This window comes from Orbicella franksi, chromosome 14 (assembly GCF_964199315.1).
Source record: "Orbicella franksi chromosome 14, jaOrbFran1.1, whole genome shotgun sequence".
NCBI lineage: Eukaryota > Metazoa > Cnidaria > Anthozoa > Scleractinia > Merulinidae > Orbicella > Orbicella franksi.
Window position 1 is genome coordinate 1,481,893 of NC_138158.1, and position 6,796 is coordinate 1,488,688.

Here is a 6,796-nt window from a genome sequence, read left to right on the forward strand (position 1 = left end):
CATTTGAAAACCTTCCATTGGAAAGGACATTCTCGACCCCAAAGCGTCCCCCAGAGCTACTCTTTTTTGCGCATGCCTGATGGCTTCGTGTCTTACCTAGTTCAGAAAACGAAGGTCTGGGGCGGGAATGGTGGAAAGGACTGTTTCCATTTCCCAGTTTCCCACCGAAACGACTGCGTATTTCCCGGCGGGCTGAAGCTGTCTTCCAATTCACTACAGAATCTCCTGCTGCCAATTCCCCCGCTAGAAGTACACTGCCAATTTGTTTCCCTTTTTGATTTTATACAACTGCTGCAATTACTAGCTTTCTAACCCCACACGCAACCGGAAAATATCATTTGCGCACATGCAGAACTAAACAACACAAATGTAATATGGTTTACGTATCAAGACTTACTTAGAAGCACGCATAACTATGGATTTCCACACGCTAATAACTTTTTAGGAATGCTTTCGCTATTTTCCAAACAATGTAACCTTAAATGCTTTTCGAACGCATATTTCATCTCTAGGTATTAGAACCCCGTCTCTTAAACATTTGATGGAAATATAATCCCTAAGATGTGAGTCATGGCTCGTAAACGTAGTGCCAACTTGCCACGACGTCTAATTTTTGGGTCGAATAACTTGTTATGTAGTGCCTTGGTAGTTTTTGGCTGATATCAAAGGAGACCACAGTCGCCAAAAAACTTCATCTCTAGCTAATAGAATGACGTCTCTTTGACGGGTCAAAAGGAGTATGATGTCAAACTTCGGATCGGTATTACTTATATTCCACCATCTTGAAACTAGATTCAACCTTTGGTATGTAATATCTTTTACTGTAGGACCTTGCCAACAGTAGTCCATCTTGATATTCAGCCCGCAAAAAGGACCAAGGTACAACACAAAACGTTATTAGACTCGAAAAAGTGGACATAGTTTTAAGACAAGAATTGGTTAGAAATTGCCGAGAGGTTGGAGAAAAAGCGCTGGGAAACTTGGAGTATTAAATTAGAACATGGCTTTTAACATAGTATTCAGTCTCGGACCACTTCAAGATTGTGTAATCTACCGCTCAAATGGTGTTTGTAAGCTTAGAAAACCCTCAGCCCTGTTAAATATAGAGACTGAGGGGTCACAAAGCCACCGCGCCGTTAAGGTAATATTACCACAAAAATAAATATTTGCTCTTACCCTGGTCCCCAGGGCTCCACCCCCTTAAATCCCCGGTCCTTTTTAGTCTCGCGTGGAATATAAACAAAACACTTGGGAAGAGTATGACTTTTCCGTCCAAGTACTTTAAAAGTGTATGCCAGCGAATTGGACATCGTGGACCTTACAACCCGTTCTGCCTTTTTATTAGGTCGTCAAGCGAGAAGGGACAGAAATAAAACGCATGTGATGACATAAGGCGTACGCGAGAACACGAGCGGCCGAGACGCGCCCGCATAATGTGACGGACGTTTAGCCGGCCGCATCATACAGCAGATGGTTTCAGGGGCAAAGCACTAGCGCGCGCTCCGTGTTCGTGTATCGTGCTTTGAGTATCGGAGCTCTGCCCCGCTAAACCACCTGCTGCAGGCTACAGGAGAACCTTATGAGAGCAGCAAGACTTGTTTGTCCACAGCCATTTCTTCTTTTCTTTCTAAGTTAGCGCGAGTTCCATTTCCCGAACAACGCCGACTGGTAATCGAGCCTAGGCGATGAGATAACGACTACAAAGTCGAGAGAAAAAAAAATTGTCTGAAAAAAATGCACCGTGGACTCGATGGAGGTTTATTGTGTTACAGAGTGAAGAGGGGGGCTTATGATCGTAAGGAATTTTGCGTTCAAAAATTTTTGGTATCCCTTTACGCAGTCTACGAGTAGCGTGGTTACGGTTACACGCAGGGCAACCCTTACGTACACCCCCCGTGAGCGGACACCTTGTCCAGAAACACCTCAGGTTTTATTTCCCATGAGCCGAACCCTCTGCCAGGTGGGTCTTTTTCAAGTCCTAAAAGCGTACGCTAAACGGAAGATTTGTCTAACTCCGTAAACACGTTACATTATACTGTGATTAAACACAAGGAAGTTCTACAGAAGTCTCTAAAGCATGTTCTAAGGACATATAAAATAAGCCCGTAAATAAGGGGACGTTATTTCTGCGTGTTTGGGAGGTGTGGGAGGAAGAGTTTCTTTTTTTTTTTTTTCACCTATCAGGTACTTTTCCCCTGCGAGACATGACAGAAAATCGAGCGATATAGCTCACATAAATGCAGAATTTTGAACATTTCACGTTGTGGCTTTTGCAGAGGACAAATTGCTAACCTGTATAGAAATGCGCCAAGGTTTATCACTGACTTGCTGGTTCATTTAACCTTTATCTGTGCGGTATTTTCGAGTGCTTTCCCATAAGAATCCCAAGAAACCCATAGCAAAACCATTTAAAGGCCAGTGCAATTAAAAAAGCCAATCAGAAACCAGACCTAACCCACGTGGGTCAGGAAGCCAATAAGAAATAAGGTTTAACCTAGGTGTTCAGGATTAGTCAATTTCGCGGGTCCTCTTCGTCCTTGAAAGTCTACTTTAAAGTGCCACTGAAACGAAATTTTCGTACTCTCTTTTATTAGCCCAATTTGTAGTTTCAAACGTGCTTAAAATAATGGCGAACTTTATTTCTGTCAAATCCTAACGGAAAGTGCTTTTTTTAGCTTCTGAAATCGACTTTTTGGAGCAAAACTGTGTCCGGGCTCTGGAACCGAATTTAAGGACCTTGTGACGTCACTGGTTGTATTCACGCAAGAAGCGCTATAGATTTTCTCTTGTTTTCACTTGATTTATTCAAGTCTATTTTTCATATTGTCGATACCTGCTAGTTTTCTACCTTGTAATTTCTGTCCCGTCTTGACAGGAAATACATATCATGAACGTTGGAGGGCGCCAAAGAGTGTAGATTCACCAAAATAAATGCTACAGATTAGAACAGCTCAGTTACTTTTCGAACATCTTGAGTACTCGATTGGAGGTTTCGAAGACGAGTGTGGCAACTTTTATATCACGTCCTAAAGCCTAAACATGATATTTCGTCGTCTGTTTTCAGCCTGGTTCTGAAATTTGGATTCTCACGTTTATCTAAGGTCTATTACACAAGGTTCGAATATATCCTCGGCAACTATACTGCGGTAAAAGCCGTAAGCGCATCAGCCATTCGCACAATCACGAAGTTATTAACGGTCCACAAACTTTGAGTCGAGTACTTCTTTGCATACAGAGGGCATCCTTTTATGATACTAATAAGTGAGAGTTCTTGTGGTAGACAAAATGTATCTTTGAAAATTGTGATCCGCAGCAGGGTTTGCTTTATCGCCGCATACGTATCAGTGTAAACAAAGCGGGAATTTCGCTTCTCTTTTACACGTATCTCCCAATTGCAATATTTCATGGTCGATGGATTACTTTGAGTTCTTTAGCACATACTTATGTCTATGATCTTCATTTAACGGTATCCAAATTCAAAGCAATTCGTTAAAACGTCACTAGTTTACACTCCTTTCGAAGGTTTATTAAACAGAATTTGAACTAATTTGCATATATCACCTTTCGCCGTCGACATTGTCACGCTTTCTCACGTTTCCTGAAAACATACCTGCAGGGTCATAGCAGCTTAGTTTACCTTTATAGTTTAAATTCGCTCCCTCACATAAAAGAAGAGGGTTTCTTAAATTGTTGCTGATTTGATAACTTGTAGAATGTAACAGATACAACTGGACTAAAGGTCACTGTAGCACAATCTCGTCCGCGGTGAAACTCACAAAGCGTCCGGTTTCCTCGAAGCGAAGCGACTCGAAACTCGAAGCGTTGTTGCTGCGATTCGTGCAGCAGCAGTCCGGATAATAATTTCAAAAGCCGCTTTCTCTTGTTTTCATGTCTTTTTTACTTTATGAGTGTAGGTTTTCTTTAATTGAGTGGTGGCCATTTCACCAAGAGTCCCGATCATTTTGCGATCTAAGAACTCCCACTCGTTTGCTTGCTTACATAAAATATCCTGCAAATATCCAATTAAATAGACTGAAAAGCCCCAGGATCGACTCTCCACCTCTTCTTGTCTAAGGCTACTGTTATTGTCTGCTTTACAGCTCTGAGATGTCCTTAAGATGTTTTTTGAGGGGCTTCGAACAGTATTCTCTTCTCCCATAATCACTCTTAATTTTCAGCGCGGCATGAGAGTAATACAACCAGTGACGTCACTAGGCTGTTTTGGCCGCGCCAAGATGGCCGCCAATTTTGGACTTAACCTGCCAACTTCGAACGGCTGAAAAAGCAGTTTTCGCTTACCGTATGCGAAAAAAAAGTCCGCAGTTTTTCCAAGTAAGGTTGAAACTTTATTACTAAGCAAAAATCTCACATACGAAAATTTCGTTTCAGTGGCACTTTAAAACCTTGAATGGCGAGAGGAAACGGGAAATATTCACAGAATTCGCAGTTATATCTTCTAAAACATCTTAAAGTTACAGTTTTCAAACTGCGTAATGGCTTTTTTCATCAAATTGAAAGTCACTGACAGTCAATGACGTATCGACGAAAGCCCGTGCAACGAAACAAGCGAATCAGCGAAGAGTAGTTTATCACGTGATGTGCGGCCGAAAAAAGCGCTGCTTTCAAAATTTCATTCCCCGCCAAACATGCACCTCGAAGGACGTGAATTTTTTCACTGAAGAAGCTCGGAATTTCTATTCTTTGCCGACTTAATTGACGGTGTAACCGGCTTCATCAACATTCTTGCAGTTACGAGAAGCTAACTGCGACAAACATGTGAGTGTATTATTGTTTCAGGCCACAAAATGTTTCAAAAATCAACACATGTTTGCGAGTTAATGTTGCTTCATTCGCGGCGAAGAAAATCTCGTTTTCCGTTCACGTACGTTTTCCTCCTAAAATTATACGTACGAACTAGTTCCTCTTTAGTAATTAATTGTAATTTTGTATTTGTACGCAGAGTTTGCCAGAGAAAATGAGAACATTGGTCGTACACCTACGTACACAAATTTGCTGTACACTCGCCCTCGCCATGCCGGATTAAAAACCATGTTGACAGTTCACAAATCGACAGGTAGGCGAAATTCACTTGTTACACTTGAGCTAAATTTAAAAAAAGTAGCTGGAATTATTTTTATACGCAAAATTTTCTTTCAAGTTCCCTTATTATTCTAGAAATGAGGAACGCTAGAGAGTTGCCGCGCGAAGCGCGACTTTTGCCGCCAAACTGAACCAAAATGTTTCTCAAGTGGTTATGCGTTTTTCGCGGAATGAAATTTTATTTTCCAAGTCGTTCTATAAAGGTAAATTACTTTTCTTCTCTTTAAATTATTGTTGCTGCTTCTAAATTCCGCAATTAAAAGTTAGGGAAAAGTGAAATTCCTTAGAAAGTCGCCATAATTATCCGAAGATGCGACTTACGATTTATAATCAAATTTCTTGTTTGCACCTACGTAAACAATATTCTGTTTTGGACTATGAGCGTATTTGGTTTTGGAGCGATTTTACAATACCGGACAACTTGTTAACATATCAAAAAAGAATCATTCAAATTAGGTGAGATGCAAATGAGAGTTCCGTTTTTCTTAAATATTGTCTAGGTTTTATGGGATCTTGAATTTAAGTTGTAAATGACGGCCTGAAAATGTTTAAATCAGTTGTGTGACACTGGAGTTTCTAACACCGACTCCAACAACAGTTTGCTGTACAGATAATTACCATTTCCTTTAAAATCCTTAAACTTGAGTTAAGCAAAGTGCTTCTTTCAAAAATTTTAATTTCTGTACGTAGAGTTAATTACTTTTAATTACTTCGGCCGTTTTACAGTTCATGTAACTTCGCACACTCGCGTTCTGAATATTTTGTTGCGAACTGCATGAGACAAACATGATTTGGTAAATAATCTTGAAGGAAATAACTGGATCATCGTTCAATGAAAAATAAACTGACTTAATAGTTGTTGTATCGAGAAATGTGTTTTTAATTATAGGTACAAAGAAGCTTACATTATATTCGAGACCTACGTTTTCCTAACATTTCGTGACTAGAATAGTAAACCCATTGAAACGTCCGCTGAAACATTTGCGAGTAATTCAATTTACGGGTTTGACTGGTCTTTTTACTCCACAGTAACCAAATCTGATCCCAAAATCACTTTACTGTAATAATAATAATAATAATAACAATAACAATAACAACAACAACAATAATAATAATAATAATAATAATAATAATAATAATAATAATAACAATAACAATAATCATAATAATAAACAATAGACTGTAATATTCCAAAGAGCGAAATTTATAAAAATTGTGACATTAGTCTTGGTGATATCCTTTCCCACGTAGAACAAAAAAAAAATGCACACTTATAAACTTTGCCAGGAGTCACATCCTTTGTTCCACTTGGAACTTAAAGGATTAATCCAGTCAGCTGTTTTTAATTGTATGTATGATGTGTTGCAATTTCTGGAGCAAACTTGTTACCAGCATACCTTGTGTAATTAGTTCTTGTTATCTTTCCTTGTTTTAGATTTTCTTGACCTTGGAGGAGGAACAGGCTTGGTCCATCACTTCAGCACCATACAGTCCACCTGTGCAAGACAAGACCTGACTCTGACCCGATCGACTCTGATGGGGACATTATAAGATGCAAGGATAATGGAAGGGTGGGGAAGATAACGTAACCTCTTCTCTTTCCTCCTTCCCATTGTCTACTGCTACTTACGATTTACTCAGACGAGGAGAGTGGGAACGAGTCAGTTCGAAGATTCTGAAGGAAGACTTTTTTGCA